At 33.3% G+C, this 12,331-nt stretch overlaps 1 protein-coding gene across 1 annotated transcript in view; it reads left to right on the top strand.

Annotated features, from left to right (window-relative positions):
* Positions 1-11,732, top strand: part of shrb (charged multivesicular body protein shrub) — a 59,395-nt gene extending 47,663 nt beyond the window's left edge. The window contains exon 6 of the mRNA XM_090398520.1: positions 9,717-11,732. The gene's annotated coding sequence lies outside the window, so the exon portion shown is untranslated. The remainder of the gene's footprint in view (positions 1-9,716) is intronic.
* The last annotated feature ends 599 nt before the right edge of the window (positions 11,733-12,331 follow it).

Genomic DNA, 12,331 nt, shown 5'->3' with positions numbered 1-12,331 from the left:
AATGATACTCCCCTTGCAATTTCCTATGCCATGACACTGCTTTGAGCTGCCTCACACTTAACAGTGCAAGAATGCTCTCTCTCTGTTGAAAGGCCATACACATGGTTATGGTCAAATCCACTGTTGCCATCACTCCTCAATCCTCATTTCCTCTCCATTACATGTCATCATCAAATTCCTTATGTATTCTCAAGGAGTGTACACGCAGAGGTGTTGATAGCTAACAATGAGCCTGGAGAAAAGAACTTACTGAGCTCTCTGTAGTGGGGGAAAAAAGCAGAACAATCTTTGATACTTCAATATTCTATTTATTTTGTCATACAATTTTTCTCACAGTAATGAAAACATATGTAGTGATCACCACAAAAACCACATAAAAATTACAATAATGAAAACAAAAGTACATAATACAAAAATACATAATACCTGTCATCGTTATTTATTACATTAGTAACTTTTAAATTGTACATATTTTACAGTGGTGCTCTTCTACTTTTTTACAAGCCAGAATACCCAATTATTTGAATGATTCTGGCACATAGTCAATCTTTTCCCCTTGTCAGTACACTGAATGAACTTTCTGCCTGGGCCACAATTACTGGTACTATGCAAAATATTCTTAAAGTAATAGAAATGCTTGGAAATACTTCTTCTACTTGTAGTTTTCTTATTTTGTTTAACTCAAATGGTGGTAGTTGATTTCTCTGAAATTTGCAGATGTATAGCTTTTAAACATGGTATTTCTTCAGAAATATCACAAGCATGTTTATTGGCTACACTTTTAGCAATTTCTATCAATTTGCTATTTTCAATAAGCAGGTAATTCCATGAAAATCCAAGTGAATTGCAGAATTCATTCACTGTCTCATAGGATAACGCTAAAATTTTATAAAACACATCATCAAATTCCTGCCATGTACCCTCAAGGGGTGTACAGGATATGATAGTACTACATGAAAAATTTACATCATTACTAACTTCCTAGCTACAATTTTCCTCCAAATCAGTCTGTTACCTGTCAAGAATCCAACATTACCAGATCTTATTTCTATCGTCTAAGGCATTTTGTACCATATCAATCCACCTAAATCTTGGTCTTCCTCTGAGTCGTTTTCCTGCCAACCTGGCAGAGAACACTTGTTTTGCTAATCTTTCCTCACCCATTCTGTTTAAGTGACCATACCACCTGAGATTAGCTCTGCTAATGCATTCCTGGATGCTGACAATGTCAAGTTCTTTCCTAATATTCTCGTTTTTAATATGATATTTCCATTGATGCCATCTGTTCACACCACTAATCTTTCTCAGGACTCTCATATCTGCGGTCTCTAGTCTTTGGTCAAGTGTTTTACTTCTGACCCATCTCTCAGATCCATACATTAAAACTGGTTTGTATACACTGTCTTGTATACAGCTAATTTCGTGTTCCGACTAATTTCTCTCTTATTCCATATGAATTTATTCACTTGACTTCCTACCATACCAGCTTTGTTGATTCTGTTGTCTATTTCCATATTTAATTTACCATCTTCACTAAAAATCGTGCCTAAGTAGCTGAAATGTTTTACTTGTTCCACAGGTTCTCCATTCACAACACAGTTGACATTTTCAATGATTCTGCCTATTTTCATTGTCTCTGTCTTTTTTATTGCTGACCTTCATACCATATCTATTACAACAGTTATTCAATTTAGTCAGAGAATCTTGCAGACTTGTAGCAGATTTATTTAGAAGTATAACATCGTCTGCACAAAGCAAAGAGCTGACATTAACATCTCCAATTCTGATATCATGTTTAATACCACTTTCCTTCATAATGTGATCCATATAGATAATGAATAACAGTGGGGATAATGTACATCCTTGTCTCACACCAGATTTAACATTAAACCATCTTCCTGTACTTCCTTCAATTCTAATTGCTGACTTATAACTCAAATGAAGACTAAATATTGCTTGATATAATGCCCCATTGACACCATATAACTGTAGCATATTGAATAGCTCCTCGACAAAACTTAAATACACATTTTTGCTATATTCCCATGATTTCTCCACTATTTGTCTTAAAGTGAAGATCTGATCCTGACAGCCTCTATTTGACCCGAATCCAGCTTGTTCTTCACCAGGCTTTTCTTCCACAATTCTTCTCAACCATTTCTCAAGTATACTTGCATATATCTTACCAGGAACACCCAATAGGGAGATACCTCTGTAATTCTCACATTAAGTTTTATTTTCCTTTTTATATATAGGTACTATGAGAGCTCTACTCCAATCATTGGGAATTCATCCCTCTGTCCAGGCATTCTGAACTATGCAGTACAGCCACTGTAAGACTTTTATACCACCATACTTCAGTATTTCTGGTCAAATATCATCTCTCCTGCTGCCTTTCCACATTTCAAGCCTTTGATGGCTTTTTCTACTTCAAGTATGGATATGTATTCCTGACTGCATGCCTGGTCAGTGTTTTTTATCACTGTGCTGTCATCACTGCTTGTTTCATTTAGAAAATTTTCAAAGTAATTACTCCATACTTCAAGGATATCTTTTTCTCCCGTTTTCATTTCACCTTTATTATCTCTAACTCCATTTACAGCACTCTTTTCTCCATTCCTAAGCTTCTTCAACAACCCCCAGAATATTTTGCCACCTTCTTGATATTTATTTTCTCTGTTCTTGCCAAAGTCCTTCCCCCATGACTTTTGTTTAGCTAGTTTTACACACTGTTTAACTTTCTTACATTTGTCTCTGTATTCACAAAGAGCACAAGCTGACTTATTGGCCAGGAACTTTTGATATGCTTTCTTCTTTTCCTTCACTGCCTCTTTAACTTCCTGTGTCCACTATGGAGTTCTAATTTTTCTATCCTTGCAGGCAACTTCACCACATGCCTCTGTAACTGAATCAATCAGGGTGTTCTTCAAGGCTTGCCACTGAATCTCCAAGGTTTGGTTCCTGTTCTCAAACTCTTTCATTTTTCCTTCAATAATCTTTGTGTATTTTAGTCTACAGTTCACATCTGAGAGCTCCTCAACTTTTATTCACTTTAAAACTCTCTTACATGTCATTCTTTTCAATATGAAATTCAATTTTATCCTGCTCAAGACTAAATAGTGATCACTTCCAATTTCAAATCCTCTGTACACTCTGGTGTCCTGCACCTGGGAGAAAACATCACTATCAACAATAACATATTCAATGAGACTTTCTTATTCCTTTCTTCTTCTCTCCATGTGAATTTGTGCACATTTTTATGTTGGAACATGGTTAGTAATAACAAGTCCATGTCCTGAGCAGAAATCCAACAGGCATTTGCCATTATTATTATCATTGCTCTTTTCTCCAAATTTTCCCAAAACATTTTTGTATGTCTGACAATCATTTTCTACTCTCCTATTTAGATCCCCAACAAGGACCAACTTTTCCTTTTTCATTGTGTCAGTTGCTTTTTCTAAAGCGTCAAAAAATTCCTCCACTTCTACCTTAGTAGAACCTTCTGTGGGACACAAATAAGTCTCATTGTCCAGTTCCCCATTCTCATATTTGCCCACATTACTCTACTTGAGACTGACTGCCATTCAAGAAGATTAGCTTCGTATTTTGTGTTGAATATTATGGCTACTCCTTCTTTTCCTTGATTTTCATTGCCTGAATATAACATTTTGTATTTATTGCTCAGAAAGATCTCACCAGTGTTTGTCTTTTTTTGTTTCAGTCACCCCTAATATGTTGATCTGGTACTTATCTAATTCCTCTGCTAGCTCCATTTCTTTGCCATTCAGGCTTCTTATGTTGATAGTACCAACTTTAACTCTGGTGGTGTTCAGTTTGGGTGTGTTTTCATATTTTTATGAAACCTTTTATAAAACACTTGACAGTAGTATTATATTCTTGGCCGATATCACTTAAATTATCATCTGTAAATTTTTCTCATTTTTTGTCTTTTTTCTGAAAAATTCATTAAATTTATTGTCAAGTTATTAGCAATAAGTTTGCTCAATCCATTTTTTTTTTTTTTTTAAATCCAAAATTAAACTTTTAATGTTTTGTTTTTCCACATCGGTTGTTACATTTATTTCTTGCAAAATTTTCATAATTTCGTAATTATACACTTAAAGCTATTAATATGTTAAAATTCCATTCAAATCTGATCTAGTTTTTACACTTAAATTATGAGGAGTTTCCGAAAACATGTTTTTTTGCTTGAGAATGTTTAATAATAGGAAGTTGAAATTATACACCAAGAAATTAGTGAACATGCACTACTTTGCCATAAAGTCTCCAAATTTATTGAAGCACTTGCCCCAATGATACATCAATTTATCAATGCCCATAACCAGTAGCCAACATCACACCATCTAATGGAACTTCCTTATCTGTAGTGAAATGCCTTCTGGAAAAGTGTTTCTTGAAGGATCAAACAAAAGTCCGAAGGCACTAAGTCTGAGTTTCCCAATGATTAGAGCGTAGCTACTCATTAGTGACGTGCAGAGGAGCATTGTCGTGCACCAAAATCATGCCACTTATCAGGAGTCATGGTCGTTTGCATCAAATGTTGGCTTTCAGTTTGTCCAATGTTGCACAGGAAACCCTTGCATGGATTTTTCCTCCTTTTGGCAAGAAGTCCAACAACAGAATGCCTTGGTGATCCCAGAACACTGTGGCCATGGCTTTTCAGACAGTTGGAACAGTTTTGAATTTTTTGCACACAGGAGATTGTGAATGTTTCCAGGTCATGGCCTCTCGTGTGCTCTCTGGGATAAAGTGATAAACCAACATTTCATCTCCTGTGACTAGGCAAACAAGAAAATCCTGACCTTTGTTGCTGTATTGCTACAGATTCTGTGGACACATCCCCATGCATATTGCCTTGTGCTCCTCAGATAGCTGTCAGAGCACCCAGCGGGAGCACGTGTTTTGAAAACCAAGGATAACGTGAACAATTTTGTAAACAGTGGATTTAAGTTCAACACTTGTTCAATTTCATGCAGTTTCACTCACCAGTCTCCTGTTTTGGACCACACTCGCATGGTAGCCACCATCTTGCAACTGGAATTAGCTGTAAGGCAACCGTAGTGCCACACTGCATGGGTGGTCTTTTTAAACATTATTAATGAGTCTATCTGTCCATTGTGTTTTATCTCATTCTTTTCACCAATTATTAAGAGAAAAAATGTGTTACCTTACTTTTTGGAAAACCCTTGTAAAAGACAAAAGTATTTCAATTGCATTTTATTTATCCTAATGAAGCAATTACATTTTTTAATTGCTTCATTTCCAGAAAATTTAATTGTATCATTGCAAAAGTAGGTAGCCTGAATACCATAAAGATTTAATGAATAGCAGGCATGTAGAGAATAGACTGCTAGAAAATTTTTTTTTTCCAAGATAAAGCTCTTAGCACCTTGATATGCACCACCACTCATATTGTTGTCATTATCCTTGACCAAGACAATCTATTATTGGAATTTTTTTTATTTTTCAAGGGTGTTTAATATTAAATTTTTAATAAATTCTCGTCTTTTTATTAGTCTCTAACTTCTAAAAAGGTTCTATAACTTCATGCTTACCAAGTTCATTTATGTGCAAATATTATAAAGTTCTGGGTAAGCCAAATCAGGAGTTGCATCAACTACTCAATAATATTTTGTCTCTGCTCTTTCCTGAGCACATTTTGACTTTGGACATTTTGACAGATAAATAATGCGCTTGCATTTGGTTGTGATAATTGGGATTGTTTTACATCACGAAATGTTTTCTCATTAAAGAGTCAGTATAACTTAAAAGTTCTAAAAAATTCTAAAATTCCTAAAAAGTTTTCATTTCCAGAATCACCCACCCAGTGTGTTTTATTTCTCTAAATGCTAAACCTCTTTTGCCCCAAAATAAAGTTACATCCAAAACCCTATGTAATATCTCCTTCCTCAATTTTCTAGTCCTCAATATGCCTTTGTACATAATGATGCACGGGTGTTGCATTGCCAAGACTTTTTTTCTAAATTTTGCCACTCTATATAGTGCTTTTTATGATCACTACTGTTTTAGTGTTTTGGGAATTTTTTTGTATTAACTTCTTCAATTTTTGTTTAGTTGAGTAATCGGACTTTATACAAAACTGGATGCGCGAGCTGATGAATTTTTATTGAAAAGTCTACAATGTGGGAACAATAGTGCTTGTTTATTTTTGCTCCAGACAAGCCATTCTCTTGGTATGTGTTCATCATTCTGAAGTTATTTTAAGTAAATTAACAGGAAATTTGTGATTATGCCATTAGGAAATTCAGTATAATGTTTTTGTGGACACTTTCCACTGTTGTTCCACTTTCTCTACTTGAGCCCATATACGATATTCTGTTTCAATTACACCTATATCAAAATCAAAAACTATTAAAATTTTTGCACCAGTATTGTCTAATATGGTAACATTTAAATGTTTTGTTAATTCTTGTAATACTTTTTTGTTACTAGACTCATCATCAAATTCCTGCCATGTACCCTCAAGGGGTGTACAAGATATGATAGTACTACATGAAAAAAATTACATTATTATTAATTTCCTATCTACAATTTACTTCCAAATCAGTCTGTTATTTGTCAAGACTCCAACATTATCAGATCTTATATTTCTATCGTCTAAAGCACTTTGTACCGTATCAATCCACCTATATCTTGGTCTTCCTCTGGGTCGTTTTGCTGCCAACATGGCAGAGAACACTTGTTTTGCTAATCTTTCTTCGCCCGTTCTGTTTAAGTGACCATACCACCTGAGATTAGCTCTGCTAACACATTCCTGGATGCTGACAATGTTAAGTATTTTCCTAACATCCTCGTTTTTAATATGATATTGCCATTGATGCCATCTGTTCACGCCTATAATCTTTCTCAGGACTCTCATATCTGTGGTCTCTAGTCTTTGGTCAAGTGTTTTACTTCTGACCCAGCTCTCAGATTCATAAGTTAAAACTGGTTTGAACACTGTCTTGTATACAGCTAATTTAGTGTTCCGACTAATTTCTCTTTTATTCCATATGAATTTATTCAGTTGACTTCCCACCATACAGCTTTGCTGATTCTGTTGTCTATTTCTATATTTAATTTACCATCTTCAGTAAAAATTGTGCCTAAATAGCTGAAATGCTTTACTTGTTCCACAGGTTCTCCATTCACAACACAGTTGACATTTTCAATGATTCTGCCTATTTTCATTGTCTTTGTCTTTTTTATTGCTGACCTTCATACCATATCTATTACAACAGCTATTCAATTTAGTCAGAGAATCTTGCAGACTTGTAGCAGATTTATTTAGAAGTATAACATCTGCATAAAGCAGAGAGCTGACATTAGCATCTCCAATTTTGATATCATGTTTAATACCACTTTCCTTCATAATGTGATCCATATAGATAATGAATAACAGAGGGGGATAATGTACATCCTTGTCTCACACCAGATTTAACATTAAACCATCTTCCTGTACTTCCTTCAATTCTAACTGCTGACTTACAACTCGAATAAAGACTAAGTATTGCTTGATATAATGCCCCATTGACACCATATAACTGCAGCGTATTGAATAGCTTCTCTCTTGGCACCTTGTCATATGCCTTTTCCAGATCGACAAAACTTAAATACAGATCTTTGTTATATTTCCATGCTTTCTTGACTATTTGTCCTAAAGTGAAGATCTGATCCTGACAGCCTCTATTTGGCCTGAATCCAGCTTGTTCTTCACCAAGCTTTTCTTCCACAATTCTTCTCAACCATTTCTCAAGTATACTTGCATAGATCTTGCCAGGAACACTCAGTAGGGAAATACCTCTGTAATTCTCACATGCAGTTTTATTTCCCTTTTTATATATGGGTACTATGAGAGCTCTACTCCAATCATCGGGAATTCGTCCCTCTGTCCAGGCTTTCTGAACTATGCAGTGCGGCCACTGTAAGACTTTTATACCACCATACTTCAGCAATTCTTGTTGAATATCATCTACTCCTGCTGCCTTTCCACATTTCAAGCCTTTGATGGCTTTTTCTACTTCAAATATGGATATGTATTCCTGATTGCATGCCTGGTCAGTGTTTTTTACCACTGTGCTGTCATCACTGCTTGTTTCATTTAGCAGTTTTTCAAAGTAATTACTCCATACTTCAAGGATATCTTTTTCTCCCGTTTTCATGTCACTTTTATCATCTCTAATTCCTTTTACAGCACTCTTTCCTCCATTCTTAAGCTTCTTCAACAACCTCCAGAATATTTTGCCACCTTCTTGATATTTATTTTCTATATTCTTGCCAAAGTCCTCCCATGACTTTTGTTTAGCTAGTTTTACGCAGTGTTTAGCATTCTTGCATTTGTCTCTATATTCTCTAAGAGCACAAGCTGACTTATTTGACAGGAACTTTATTTTTTAATTTGTACATTGCTTTCAGTCTTATTTTCTGTTTTTGGTACTTGCTTTAGCAGTTTATTAGTATTTGATTGTTCTCTTTGCAAGTCACCATTGTTATCTCTATTTGGTGTAGTTTTGTCTACACCAAATAGAGATAATGTTTGCAAGGTCTGCAAACATTTTAGATTCTTTGTAGCTCCTTAAAGAATTTTTCTTCATATTTTTTTGCTTCCAATTTGTGATGATAGTTCATCATGATTCTTTAAAAGTTTGTAAAATCGATATAATTGGACACACTAACCACTTGGCCAGCCTGGCTGGCCAAGTGGTTAGCATGTATGCTCTCCAGTCAAGAGGCCGCAGGTTCGAATCCTGCTGTGGGCACGGATGTTTGTGATTGTCTGTGAAAATACTACTGGTGGTTGGCGGTAGATGGCGTTGGTGTAGTTGTAGTCAGTTGGTGGATTGTGAGTGGTAGAAGCAGAGTTGTAGAGTAGATGCCCTCTCTCTCTCTCGATTAGTCTTTGTACTCCCTGGAGGTGACAAATAATAATAATAGTCCTAAAAAATTGACAATAAATTGAATTAGCAGTGGAACTTATTGGATGTTGTTAAGCATGATTATAATTTATAATACAAATTAATAATACAGTACATTTATAATACAAAAATGTTGCAAATTTTTCATATAAAATGTATCTTTTATTTTTACAATTATAAGTTATTTTATATTTAAGATATCAATCAAAATTGTATATAGTGCTATAGCTTCATTTTCAATTTTAGGGTACATATGCATATAAACAGTGACAATACTTTTTTGCATAAAATTGCATGTAATATTTTATTTAAATTAAAAAATCAAATTCTAAAAATTATGTGCCCTCTGTATTGTACGTTATCAGAATTATTAAATTGCTGAGAAAATTCCAAGTATTGTTTATATAAATGCCGATCTGCTTTAATGTACATGTAGAAAAATAAATAAAATAAACATGACACATGGTACTTACCAATTCATTTGATGATAATGATGGCAATTTGTTTTCATTAGCTTTCATTAACTGAACTGTTATGATTGGAAGATTGGTTTTGTTTTGATCATGATTTGTTTGGAGAAAAACATGCCTTTCTTTCCCCCCACTTCCCCATTGCAAAAACTTTAATATTTTGAGTTTCTTAGGATTGATGTTTCTAATATAATATTAGTATGGTTAGGGTTAGATTTATACCAAACTTGTATTGCTCTGTCAGTTAACATGTAATATACCTGATCTATTTCTTAAAATACTTTTTTTTTTTCCTATCCCTTTCCTTTAGGAGAAGTGAATTCAGAAAGATTATATATCAGCATTTTGTCTTTTCTGTCCTTGCTTGAAGTACTTCACAATTTTATTAATACATTCAAAAGTTTTAGAATCAGAATAAACTGCCTTAAATCTGTGCGAGAATACTGATTTCATCGTTTCATAAATTCTGTATTAAATTTGTTTACAGTAGACATATAAGAACTATGCATGTTTTGAGAAGCAATTTATAATTGATTTGCATAAGTTTTTTTTCATGGAAAATATTTTGATTTGTAATATAATGTTAATTTTATATTAGTTTGATTTTAAAAATTATGTATTAAAATTATTACTAACATCAGCACATTTATGCTCATAAACTTTTGGATGTCAAGATTGTAATTGAAAAGTTACAGGAGAAAATGAAATACTAACTTTTGACAAACTGCAAATAATGTTGACTAATAAATATGTATTCACCTTCTGGAAATGCTTATTCAGCCAGCCAACTAACTAAACCTTGAGCTTGTGACATTCTTTCAAAAGAAAAGTTACCATGTTTATAACATAGTGCTAATAGAATTTTTTATTATTATTATTATTATTGCACAGATAGTCATACCTGACTGAAAGGTTGGATTGTTATGAAATAATATATAATCTTTTGACCTTTTGTTTTACTCTATGATTAATTGTATATAGTTTTGTTTTAATGAAAAATAAATTCACAATGTATTAAATTTTTGTTAAGTAGTATTCTGTAATGTTTAATCTTTGTTCAACAGCATCCTTTTTCTAACGTATTTCAAACATGTAACACTTTCACTTAAGAGTATCATCAGTGCCTCTTCTAATGTACAGTATTCTGGCACTTAACACTGTAAATTTCTTTCCGGAATTCAACTGATAAAGAACTAAAAGTATTTTGATTTTAGTAATGTCATTATTTTGCTAGTAAATCAGTTTCAAGTACAGGAAAACCCAGTTAATTTAAATCTGTATCTCTAAACTATCAGCCTTAGACAAAACTGATTTAAACTTATAGAATTGGTAGTATGAGTTGATGAAAGTTGAATTTAATCACTTATTTAACAACATGCTCTTTTTTTTTTTTTTTTTTTTTTTTTTTTTGTAACTTGAATATTCCATTTTGATCATTAAGCAACAACAAACTTTTCAAATGTTGGCACACTTGAATGTCAAGCATATAATTTTTGGATTACAACTCAGTAGAGATTAGCAGCAGTATGGTGAAGATATAGAGAGAAGTCATTACTCCGAGTTCTGTTGCTAATAGAAATAAAAGATGAGGTGGGAAAGTCAATTATCCTGTAAGTAGGTTTCATTTGGTTATGGAACAAATTGTAGCTTCAGATCCATTGAGTATAGATTATGTTTATTTACCAAAAAAAAAGCAAACCTTAAATTTAGCTATCCATCCATACAAGACTCACTATTGGGTATATATCAGCCAAATGAATCAGAAGATGAATGTGATATATAATATTTATAAACAAATAACATACATCACTTTTTTGCGTATTCTGATTTCATATTAAGGGAACAATTATTCTTCAAGTAACATTGTCTATAGTCATCTTTCCTTGACCAGGAATAAGCACTTGCCACAGTTTTTTTTTTGTGCCATTGGAATTGATATTAAAAAAAAAAAAAAAAAAAAAAAGGGTTGAATCTGAAAAGTTCTTAAAAATCCTGAAATGATTGAGATTGAAAAGGAGCTAACAAAGCTACTTACAGAGCTGTGTGGAGGGGAAATAAAACCCTCTCGAGTTGGTTTTCTATTAAAAGGTAATTATTTCAAAATAAACTAAAATTTGTGAAAACTGCTTTGGTAGACAGGTAGTAGGATATGACACCAAATTAGCCAGGTTTTCCTGTTTATACATTTCTTACCATGGTTTTGTTTCTGCTCAAGTCCTGTAATACTGAGAAAGTTAATTTTCTAAGAATTTATTTTTACTTTGCTTTGTCAGCAATAGATCTGATAACTGCCTTGTAGATTCAGAAATAAACAAAGCATTCCAGATTAAGTGTACTGTTTTTTATTATAAGACATACTTTTCAGTTATAGCAATTAGTTTTCTTTCCACAAAAATTTCGATATATGTATTGCCATTGTTATGAAGAGTGAAACGTTTCTTTCAAACAAAGCAAATTTAGGGAAATAACACAAAACTACTCAAGTAAAAGGTTTTAATTATTGTTTTATATATTAATTGTAATGTATTGTTTTTAAAGAAATGATCTCTGAATAAAAATTAAGAGGCATTCATCAAGTTAGTGGGAACACAATTACTTTACTAATATAAAAATACCTAGTTATTTCACTAGAATTTTCTGGAATACCTTACAGTAGTTGTTGATTAATTTTAATGGTATAGATGAGAGCACAGACTGAGAAAAAAAAAACTATTAACTTATTGCTGATATTTTGCTGGTATTCTGTCCAGCATCTTCAGAACACAAAAAGAGCGTCACAGTACGCGAGACAACAATCTTGTATAACAGTGGGACTAGTTTGAACAATTGTAACATACAATTGAAAGACTAAAGTTCTAATTTGGTGGCATCTATGTTGGGGGGGGGGGGGAGACAAAGCAGGTATTAATTTGGTCTTAAGATGAC

The sequence above is a fragment of the Typopeltis vanoorti genome, chromosome 1, assembly GCF_054136105.1.
Source record: "Typopeltis vanoorti isolate ZY-2024b chromosome 1, IOZ_Tvanoo_1.0, whole genome shotgun sequence".
Taxonomy (NCBI): domain Eukaryota; kingdom Metazoa; phylum Arthropoda; class Arachnida; order Uropygi; family Thelyphonidae; genus Typopeltis; species Typopeltis vanoorti.
This window is presented reverse-complemented; position numbering and strand designations above follow the sequence as displayed.